Source organism: Coregonus clupeaformis, unplaced genomic scaffold (genome assembly GCF_020615455.1).
Source record: "Coregonus clupeaformis isolate EN_2021a unplaced genomic scaffold, ASM2061545v1 scaf1285, whole genome shotgun sequence".
NCBI classification, from domain to species: domain Eukaryota; kingdom Metazoa; phylum Chordata; class Actinopteri; order Salmoniformes; family Salmonidae; genus Coregonus; species Coregonus clupeaformis.
Genome location: NW_025534739.1, coordinates 67,370 through 79,758, shown reverse-complemented (window position 1 = coordinate 79,758; position 12,389 = coordinate 67,370).

The window sequence follows — 12,389 nt, the reverse complement described above, 5'->3', positions numbered from 1 at the left end:
ATACCTTGTTTACATAAGTATTCACACCCTTTGCTATGAGACTCGAAATTGAGCTCAGGTGGATCCTGTTTCCATTGATCATCCTTGAGATGTTTCTAAAACTTAATTGGAGTCCAACTGTGGTAAATTCAATTGATTGGAGATGATTTGGAAAGTCACACAACTGTCTATATAGGTGACCAAGAACATGATGGTCACTCTGACAGAGCTCCAGAGTTCCTCTATGGATATGGGAGAACCTTCCAGAAGGACAACCATCTCTGCAGCACTCCACCAACCAGGCCTTTATGGTAGAGTGGCCAGACGGAAGCCACTCCTCAGCAAAAGGCACATGACAGCCCGCTTGGAGTTTGCCAAAAGGCACCTAAAGGACTCGGACCATGAGAAACAAGATTCTCTGGTCTGATGAAACCATGATTGAACTTCTTGGCCTGAATGACAAGCATCACGTCTGGAGGAAACCTGGCACCATCCTTATGGTGAAGCATGGTGGTGGAAGCATCATGCTGCAGGGATGTTGTTCAGCGGCAGGGACTGGGAGCCTAGTCAGGATAGAGGGAAATATGATTGGAGCAAAGTACAGAGAGATCCTTGATGAAAACCTGCTCCAGTGCACTCAGGACCTCAAGACCGGGGCGAAGGTTCACCTTCTAACAGGACAACGACCCTAAGCACACAGCCAAGACAACGCAGGAGTGGCTTCGGGACAAGTCTCTGAATGTCCTTGAGTGGCCCAGCCAGAGCCGGGACTTAAACCCAATCGAACATCTCTGGAGACCTGAAAATAGCTGTGCATTGACGCGCCCCATCCCCCATCCAACCTGACCAGCTTGAGAGGATCTGCAGAGAGGAATGGGAGAAACTCCCCAAATACAGGGGTGCCAAGCTTGTAGCATCATACACATTAAGACTTTGGCTGTAATCACTGCCAAAGGTGCTTAAACAAAGTACTGAGTAAAGGGTCTGAATGCTTATGTAAATGTGATTGTTCAGTTGTTGTTTTAGTAACAACTGATAAAAACCTGTTTTTGCTTTGTCATTATGGGGTATTGTGTGTAGATTGATGAGGGAAAAAAACAATTTAATCAATTCTACAATAAGGCTGTAACGTAACAAAATGTTGAAAAAGTCAAAGGGTCTGAAGACTTTCCGAATGCACTGTATATAGACAGGTGTGTGCCTTTCCAAATCATGTCCAACAAACTTAGATAGAACCTGCTCTTACCATGAGAAACAGATTTCCCAATCTTCTCCTCCTCTTCTTCATCTTTAATGTTGACATTCAGCTCCAGTGTTTGACTGCAGTCTTCCAGCTTCACTGATGCCATATCTGGATCCTGCAGTAAATTGTCACAATCAGGACCCAGTAACTGTAGGTTTGGACTCAGCGTGGAAGGAGAGAGGCAGGCTGGGTGTTGTCCTCACTGTTGATGTTACCTGCCTCAGACTTATCTGAATCGGCCAGTAGTAATAAAGAGAAACGGACACAAAGAGTTATTGTCTTCACAGTTCTGGCATTTTCTTTATTCTCTAAAAATATTTTCACTTTTTTCTTGTTCAATTATCTAATTCAGTGCTGTACTTGGACTGAAATAGGTGCTAATACTCATTTTGGGCACGGTACTGTTTATATTAAGGTGCAGGAGCTCCACAATACTTTTGAGCTAATATCTAACCTATAGTAGATTAATGCATAAATGACTCAAAATCCATTTTGTACAAGGTTACAGTTTGTTTTAGACAGCACTATGTGCTAATTTCCTTCAACCTTGTCTTCACTGTATTACTTCAATCAAAAACCAATTGTATTTCCTGTTCACACCATAGCAACATTTATTGATAGAGAGAACCAACAGAATGTGTTTGAATATTAGTACACATATAGAAAACTGATAATCATTACATTCTGCTTCAAAACAGTAGTGCGACCGTGAAATTGTCTCTGATGCACCCGCACTGTCCTCACTGAAGTCTGTTGACGCTGACCGAGAGTAGCCGCCATTTTACCAGCTTGGGAATTTTACACAAAAGCAATAATATGCTAAACGAACTCAGAAATCTCAAATAAATTGATTATTTATTAAACTAACATGAGAAAATGATGTACATCCACTCAGACAAACCCAAAGTCTCTAGCTATGTGACTTGTAAAATAGTTTTTATCACGTTCTTCAATCGGTTTGACACAAAAATAACACATCAAACCTTTACCAAACGTGATAATACCTTAACGGATGTGTTACCTAACATGGTATGACATGTTCTTTCGACAATAGAAAGTTTAAATGTGCTATTACATACCTGTAGTAATAAATAGAAACGGACACAAAGGTTATCTTCTTGACTGCACAGTTCTGGCGCTTTCTTTATGCACAATTGGCCCAGCGTCGTCCAGGGTAGGGGAGGTTGGGTTTGCAACGCCAGGGTTGTGGGTTCGATAAAATAATGTATGTGCTAACTAAGTCGCTCTGGATAAGTAAATGACTAAAATGTAAATGTAAATTGTGAAGAATGGTGCCCGCCTGCCCGGAACTTCCTGTCCCCCCACTACTAACGGTCCGTGCATTCCGAGATCAGATTACAACATTTCATTAAATAACTAAAAAAGTGTAAACTGTAGCAATTTATTTCCCTTTATAGTTTATTAGCCTAAGCATGACCTTCATCCAAATAATTTATCGAGGGTTGGAACCGGTTCAGGGAACAGAACCGGAAAAAGTGATCTATACTTTTTAGGAACAGCAGTTATTTTAAAAGCATGTAATCCAGGTAATAACCTTATTTTACTTTCCGGGTATTTTTCTCCAGTCCCACAAAAATCGCAACAAAGCTCACTCTATAAACGTATTCCAGTTTCTGCCTGCCAGCTGAAATGGAAATCTTTGCCAGTGGGTGTGCGTGTGGAAACTACCTGCTCCTCCCCTCTGAAGCATAGGTTACTGTATCCTACTGACAACGTTACAAGCATGATTCAGAAATTAGGGAGATATGTTTAATTTGAGAAGAATGGATGAACTTTTTCAATGCTAGTTAAGGATACTATAGTCACCACGTTTCACATTGGATTTATTAACGACAAACAGGTACGACCTGTTTTTAATTCTAGTGCTGCACTGCACAAACAAGGTTGTTAGCTAGCTAGCTAACATCTGCTCTGGTCCAACGTTAAACCAACTCTGAAGTTCAGACATTCAAAGTTCCTCCATAGAAGCCGCTCCTCTGTAGGTATAATTCTGTGGGCCTAATTCAGATAATGCAGGTCATAACACGATGCCCAGCTCTTCAAGGCAAGCTTCCTCTATCCTCTAACGAGCTCTCCACACCCGCAAAATGTCGCACCTTACACTGTGATTGGCAGCACAGTGTGCTCTGAATGATTTTCTTATACAAATACTCTGTGGTGTACTAGTGTATTTATTCTCCCACTTGGATGTCACTTCCACAATCTTTAAATTGAGGGCCAGGTTGTCAGGATGGGTAATATACTGTACACATGAATAACAAATACTCCTAAAGATACACTTCATTTTAACTAGCTAAATCCTGTGTAACAACTAGAAATTACATTGTACTTGGCTAACATTACATGTACTATGCTTTGAAATAGTGTCTTATTCTTCATCTGGGATTTGGATTTATTATGGATCCCCATTAGCTGCTGCCAAGGCAGCATCTACTATTCCTGGGGTCCAGCAAAATTAAGGCAGTTCATACAATTTTAAAAACATTTTAAATTCACAGATTTCACAACACACTGTGTGCCCTCAGGCCCCTACTCCACCACTACCACATATCTACAGTACAAAAATCCATGTGTACGTGTGTGTATAGTGCATATGTTATCATGTGTGTGTGTATGCATGTGTCTGCACCTATGTTTGTGTTGCTTCACAGTCCCCGCTGTTCGATAAAGGTGTTTTTTAAAATCTGTTTTTAAAAATCTAATTGTAGTACTTACATCAGTTACTTGATGTGGAATAGAGTTCCATGTAGTCATGGCTCTATGTAGTACTGTGCACCTCTCATAGTCTGTTCTGGACTTGGGGACTGTGAAGAGACCTCTGGTGGCATGTCTTGTGGGGTATGCATGGGTGACCGAGCTGTGCGCCAGACGCTCAAACAGACAGCTCGGTGCACCCAACATGTCAATACCTCTCACAAATACAAGTAGTGATGAAGTCAATCTCCCCTCCACTTTGAGCCAGGAGAGATCGACATGCATATTATTAATATTAGCTCTCTATGCTGCCGTGCTGCCCTGGTCTGAGCCAATTGCAATTTTCTTAAGTCCTTTTTTTGTGTCTGACCACACGACTTAACAGTAGTCTAGGTTTGACAAAACTAGGGCCTGTAGGACCTGCCTTGTTGATAGTGCTGTTAAGAAGGTAGAGCAGTGCTTTATTATGGACAGACTTCTCTCCATCTTAGCTACTGTTGTATCAATATGCTTTGACCATGACAGTTTACAATCCAGGGTTACTCCAAGCAGTTTAGTCACCTCAACTTGCTCAATTTCCACATTATTTATTACAAGAATTAGTTGAGGTTTAGGGTTTAGTGAATGATTTGTCCCAAATATATTGCTTTTAGTTTTAGAATTATTGAGGACTAACTTATTCCTTTCCACCCACTCTGAAACTAACTGCAACTCTTTGTTAAGTGTTGCAGTCATTTCAGTCGCTGTAGTAGCTGACATGTATAGTGTTGAGTCATCCTCATACATAGACACTTGTATTAGATCGGTTTTCATAAACTCAACCAAGTTAACCCAGATGGGATGCTTTATTTTGGAGGCAAGTGCTAGCAACAACATTGACTGGAGATATATTTTGAACAGTGCACATTAATGTTTAAGTAATTTTACCAGGGAAGTTGACTGAGAACACATTCTCATTTCCAGCAACAACCTGGGAAATAGTTACAGCAGAGAGGATGGGGGATGAATGAGCCGATTGGAAGCTAGGGATGATTAGGTGGCCATGATGGTATGAGGGCCAGATTGGGAATTCAGCCAGGACACTGGGGTTAACACCCCTACTCTTACCCTTGGGGTGGGGTTCTTTTTGACCAGAGGAAAGAGTGCTTCCTGCTGGCCCTTCAACACCACTTCCAGCAGCATCTGGTCTCCCATCCAGGGACCGACCAGGACCAACCCTGCTTAGCTTCAGAGGCTAGCTAGCAATGTGATGCAGGGGAGTATATTGCTGGCAAATATTAATTAGAGCCCATTGAGCGTAGGCTATAATATCTCAGACACTCAGAGCATCCACAAGGGATCCCAACCTTTGTCACAGTTGTTAATAAATCGGAAACACAGACCACAATTACTACCAGGTACATGTTATTACATTTTAACTATGTGTCATTACAGTTAACTACAATACTTGTTTACAGTGTAGTTCCACATGTAATTACACTGTAATAAGGACCCCATAACAGGAAGTGTTACCAGCATCTCTTCTTTATGTATACGTTGATGTGCTTTAAGAAACCCTAGAGCACCCCTGTGGAAATCAAATTAGCATCATAATAACAATCCCCATCAAAATCTGTCTGTTTAAGCTAGAGATGGATTTTTTGCATGGGCTGCGTCTCAATCCACCACATCCTCTGAGGTCGGCCTTCCTCATCTGCGGTGGAAGAACTACAGTGTTGTTTGTCAGACCAGGAGCCTTCTGTCTGTAGCGTCCGAGAAGTTTGGCCTACACATCTAAAGGTGAGACTCACCAACAAGTTCATGTCTGTTGTTTCGCTCTCGGACGCCTACAAGTGTCTGAAGGTAGCAGGTACCAGTTTAAAACATTTGTGGAAGTAAATATTGAAGTACTTAGTGCCCAAAAAAGGTGTTAAATATGTTTGACTTATCTTTCTTAATATAGAACAAAAACTTAAAAACCAACTTCCCTTTGTAAATGATTAGCAATATCATCCCCCACTCACTATCACAAGGGTTAGCAAATGTCAGGGTCAATTCCATTTCAATTACAGTCAATTCACAAAGTAACCCAAATTCCAATTCCACATTTTCCTCATTCATTTACAGATGGATACATTGCTGCCATGAAGAGATGCAACTGATTGGCAATGATGTTTAGATATGCTGTGGCATTCAAAAGTTGCTGCACTTTTATCAAGAGGCCCAATATGTGCCATGAAAACACACCATCACCACCAGCCTGAAACACTGACACACAGCATGGATGCATGTACTCATGTTTTTCTCCATACCCTAGTCCTCCCATCAGTACAAAACTCATCAAATCAGGCAATGCTTTTCAAATTCTCCAGTGTCCAGTGTTTTCATTCCATAGCCCACTGCAACTGCAGTTTCTTGCTGAAAGCTAATGGGGATCCATAATAAATACACAAAAACTACATCATTAAGGATCATAGCGTTCAGTCAATGTCATGGAAATAGCAGGTGTCCTTAATGTTTTGTACACACAGTGTATGTTGTGTCCAACAGCTCATTCCCACAGAAAACACAGAAGGAATCAGTACCACCCAGTCAACCATCAGACTCCTTTGTGAGACGCCTCACAGAGGATATTCAACCCTAAGGGCAAATCCAAGGTCATCTCAATATCTTTACAATATAAGCTAACAAAACACACCAAAACTGACCAGGTGAACACTGATCAGTAAAGTCAAGACAGGCTAACATTCTATAACGCTCCCTTTCCTCTGCACAGTTCTCTAACAGTGAGAAACAATAGGATTACAATAGAGTGTTCTACGCTTTCTTCATTTGATCCAATTCAGCGTTGCCAATTATTTTATGAGATGAGAATTAAGTGGAGTGACTAATCTTAGCTGGTCTGAGAGAACTGATGAGGATTTCACCTTTATACATTGGTGTCTTTTTAAATGGCCCAATCTGTAGAATCTCTTCTCCCAGTCAGTGCAGTGATGAGGCTTCTCTCCAGTGTGTATCCGTTGGTGTGTTTTTACATTGCCCAAATCAGGATAAACTCTTGCCACATTAAGATCAGTGGTAAGGTTTCTCTCCTTTATGTTTACCTTGGTGTCTTTTTAAGGTGCCCATTTGAGAGAAACTCTTTCCACAGTCTGAGCAGGAGTAAGGCTTCTCTCCTGTGTGTGTTCTCTGATGAACTTTTAGCCTAGTTGATGTTGTGAAGCATTTTACACAATCAGAGCAGGAGTAAGGCTTCTGTCCTGTATGTATACGTTCATGTGTTTTTAAGTGGCCCAGTTGAGAGAATCTCTTCCCACAGTCAGAGCAGGAGTAAGGCTTCTCTCCTGTGTGTGTTCTCTGATGACCTTTTAGCTCAGTTGATGTTGTGAAGCATTTTACACAATTAGAGCAGGAGTAAGGCTTCTCTCCTGTGTGTGTTCTCTGATGAACTCTTAGCTCATTTGATGTTTTGAAGCATTTTACACAGTCAGAGCAGGAGAAAGGCTTCTCTCCTGTGTGTGTTCTCTGATGAACTTTTAGCCCAGTTGATGTTCTGAAGCATTTTACACAATCAGAGCAGGAGTAAGGCTTCTCTCCTGTGTGTGTTCTCTGATGAACTATTAGCTCATTTGATGTTCTGAAGCATTTTACACAGTCAGAGCAGGAGAAAGGCTTCTCTCCTGTATGTATACGTTCATGTGTTTTTAAGTGGCCCAGTCGAGAGAAACGCTTTCCACAGTCAGAGCAGGAGTAAGACTTCTCTCCTGTGTGCACTCTCTGATGAACTGTCAGAGTCTTTGATGTTGTGAAATTCTTCCCACAGTCAGTACAGGAAACCAGATTCTCTCCTGTGTGTATTTCTAGGTGTATTTTTAACTTTGATAGATTTGAGAAATTCTCCTCACAATGTGGGCAGTGGTGAGACCTCTTAGCTCTGTGATCTTCCTGCTGTTGCTCTCTGGATGTAGAGAATGTCTCAACATGGTCTCCTGTGTGAACAACAACAGAAGAACCAGTCAGTTGGTATGATATACATGTCAATCAAATGTATTTTATGAAGCCCTTTTTACATCAGAAGTTGTCACAAAGTGCTTTATAGAAACCCAGCCTAAAACCCCAAAGAGCAAGCAATGCAGATGAAGAAGCCATATCATCCTCCACTCACTATCACAAGGGTTAGTAACTACACAGACTCATTTAATAGAACTTTAAAACATTGGCAGTTTGTTTACTTGACTTATTTAGTCTACTCTCTGATCACTCCAGATAGCCCAGTGAATAAAACACATGCTGGCAATACTGGTGTAAAACCATGCAAGGGTCAGTAGCATGAAATAATATCTACCTTCTCATTGACACAGTTCATCATGAAACAGTTCTACTGCAACTTTTCATGCACAGTGGGAAGTTGGAACGAACAACACAAACTTAGTTAGATAGAACCTGCTCTTACCATGAGAAACAGATTTCCCAATCTTCTCCTCCTCTTCTTCATCTTTAATGATGACATTCAACTCCAGTGTTTGACTGCAGTCTTCCAGCTTCATTGATGCCATCTCTGGATCCTGCTTAGGAAACTGGGCTCCACTGTCACAATCAGGACCCAGTGACTGTAGGTTTGGACTCAGTGTGGAAGGAGAGAGGCAGGTTGGGTTTGTCCTCACTATTGATGTTACCGGCCTCAGATTTAATTCTAGTCGTCCTGTAGAAACAATGAGAAACAGACACAAAAAGTTATTGTCTTGACAGTTCTGGCACTTTCTTTATTCTCAAAAAATATATTATATATCTTCTTGTTAAATTATCTACTTCAGTGTTGACTTGAAAATAGGTGCCGGTACTCATTTTGGGTGCCGGTACTGTTTATATTTAGGTGCAGGAGCTCCACAATACTGTTGAGCTAACATTCTATAAGAGGAACATGAGCTCAAGCACTAGATATTTGAGGTGCCGGTACTTAACCTATAGCAGATTTTCCCAAATTCACATACAGTACCAGTCAAAAGGTTTAGAACACCTACTCATTCCACGGTTTTCTTTATTTTTACTATTTTCTACATTGTAGATTACAAACATTCTACAAAGCTGTCATCAAGGCAAAGGGTGGCTACTTTGAAGAATCTAAAATATATTTGATTTGTTTACACTTTTTGGGTTACTACATGATTCCATGTGTTATTTCATAGTTTAAATGTTGTCACTATTATTCTACAATGTAGAAAATAGTAAAATTTAAGAAAAACCCTTGAATGAGTAGGTGTGTCCAAACTTTTGACTGGTACTGTAAATGCATAAATTACTAAATCCATTTAGTAAAAGGTCACTGTTTGTTTTAGGAAGCACTGTGTACTATTTTCCTGAATAACCTGGTCTTCAATGTATTACTTCAATCAAAAACCAATTGTATTTTCCATTCACACCATAGTAACATTTATCGATAAATACAGAAATAACAGAATGTGTCTGAATATTAGTACACATGTAGAAAACGTATAATCATTACATTCAGCTTCAAAACAGTAGTGCAACCGTGAAATTGTCTCTCTGCACTGCACTGAAGTCCGTTGACGCTGACCGAGTGGGCTGCACTATTTTACCAGCTTGTTAATTTTACACAAAACCAAAAATGCAAAAAACAAACTCGGAAATCTAAAAGAAATGGATTTACGCCTGTATATCTCACAGAAATACAATGACATTCACTTTCTATGATCTCTCTCCCTCTCTGTGCTGTTATAGACATTAGCCGGCAACTCTCTTCTCTCCAGCATTGCACTTCATCATTTATCTCCTAATAGAATAATAGCTGTGGGAAGTGTGCTGGAGGTGCTGCAGCACTCTGCAGTCTGTTCAGAAAGAAATTAAATAATTCCCAATACTACACCAGGAGTAAGACTAGAATTTCGCCACAGAGGATCCATAGCTAATTTAAAAAAATAGCCTAGCTGTGGATTGTGTGTAGCCAAATCACAAGGCATGCCTAACGTGTGGCAAATCTGTCAATTAACAGCATGCAACCAAAACAGGCCTTTAGCAAATATTTCTAATACAATCGCTGGAAAACACAGGTTGTAAAGCAAATGGATCCTGCTGAAAATAAAATACTAATGTCTCTATGTTACCAAGTTATCAACTTCCAAATAGGCCTATTGAGCGAACAGCATTGTTTAAAAAAGTAAAGCAAGAGAGAGATAAGCTTTTGGCCGGTGAGTGAGCTGCACATCATTGGGTGAGTCAGTGAAACTGGAAAGCTTTTTTAGGACTATATCTTCCTCCTCATATTGTACAATGTGTTTCTCTGCACACTTAGGGGCCTCGGGTATTGATGGATTCAAGACAAGGTCGTTTTTATTGATCTCAGTGTCAAAGTAGCCTGTCAATTGTGAGGTATTAAAAAATATTATTCAAAAGTCTCGTCATCTAAACTGATGTAGAATTGCATGAAATCCATTTATAAAAATAAATAAAAATTCCCGGACTCTAGGCTACAAAAAATGTACTCCATGTGTGTAACTTCTGCAAGCGGCTCCACTTCACTGCTCTATGCCAGTACGCTAAAGCCATGATAATGCATGCAATGCTTTGTTATAAAGGTTGTTTGTTTTTATCCGTTCTGGTACCTCAGAGCCCCCCAGGTCAACCCCCTCTCGGGCTCACTTTTGGTTCCGGCACCGCCCAATTTACAAATGAAGCAATGGAGAAGTGGGTAGCTGCCGCTGCCTCCTCCGGGACACATCTCCTTTGCATAAAGTTAATCAGGCTGTTGATTGTGGCCTGTGGAATGTTGTCCCACTCCTCTTCAATGGCTGTGCAAAATTCCTGGATATTGGTGGGAACTGGAAGAAGCTGTGGTACACGGCGATCCAGACCATCCCAAACATGCTCTAAGAGTATTCAGGCCATGTAAGAATTGGGACATTTTCAGCATGTTCAATTGTGTACAGATCCTTGCGACATGGGGCCGTGCATTATAATGCTGAAATACGAGGTGATGGAGGTGGATGAATGGCAGGACAATGGGCCTCAGGATCTTGTCATGGCATCTCTGTGCATTCAAACTGCCATCGATAAAATGCAATTGTGTTAGTTGTCTGTAGCTTATGCCATCCCATTCCATAACCCCGATACCACCATGGGGCACTCTGTCCACAACATTGACATCAGCAAACCGCACGCCCACACAACACCATACACGGTGGTCAGCAGTTGTGAGGCTGGTTGGGCATACTGCAAAATTCTCTAAAACAACATTGGAGGCAGCTAATGGTAGATAAATATACCTAACATTCTCTGGCAACAGCTCTAGTGGACATTCCTGCAGTCAGCATGCCAATTGCATGCTCCCTCAAAACTTGAGACATCTGTGGCATTGTGTTGTGTGAAAAACTGCACATTTTAGAGTGGCATTTTTGTATTTGTTAGGGATCCCCATTAGATGCTGCCATGCACCTACTCAGCTACTCTTGTCCCCAGCACAAGGTGCACCTGTGTAATGATGATCATGCTATTTAATCAGCTTCTTGATATGCCACACCTGTCAGGTGGATGGATTATCTTGGCAAAGGAGAAATGCTCAGTAACAGGGATTTTTTTTAATTTGTGCACAACATTTTAGAAATAAGTTGGTGTCTGGAACATTTCTGGGATCTTTTATTTCACCTCATGAAACATGGGACCAACACTTTAAATTGTTGCATTTATATGTTTGTTCATACAAACTATCAATAACGAAATTGTAATTAAATCAGCCTGCTTTTCTGTTCTAATCAAGTCCATTCACAGGCTCAGAAGGATCCTGTGAGGGCGGAAAATTTTCTGGCAACAGTAGACCTTGCAGGGGTTCTGCCGTGAAGTCAATTAATAACTGTGGCTATAAATACTAAAAAAATTCACCTTCCAAAATAAGTGTATCCAGATCACTTGATTGACATACAACATTTGCAACTGGTTGCAGTGCATCCACCGCCATATCTTCTTCAGAACTGTGGCCTCTTGCCCCTACAACTCTCTTCACCGCCTCCACATAGGAGATTTGCTGTACAGCCCTGATCCTTGACACCTCAACCTCTTTCACCCTAACAGGGCACTCTGGGAATTCAGGAATATGACCCCCACCACAGTTACAACATTTTACATTCACATGCTCTTCAATAACATATTCCTTCCGTCTGCAAACACTTGACATGTGGCCAGACTTTTTACATTTCTTGCATTACATCAGGTTTTACACAAAGTCTCTTATGGGGTATATTATATATCCCAGCTTTACATAGGGTGGTATATACTCTTCATCAAACATCAATAATAAAGATGAACTTTGCTCCTTTTTCACATTCTCCATATGGGTCAAGCGACGTGCATTTGCATCCTTCTTCTTCTTTGGGATTTGGTTGGCGGAGCACATCCAAGTTTTAGGTGCATACACCGCCACCTACTGTACTGGTGTGTGAGGCCATTCACAGCCTACATAAAT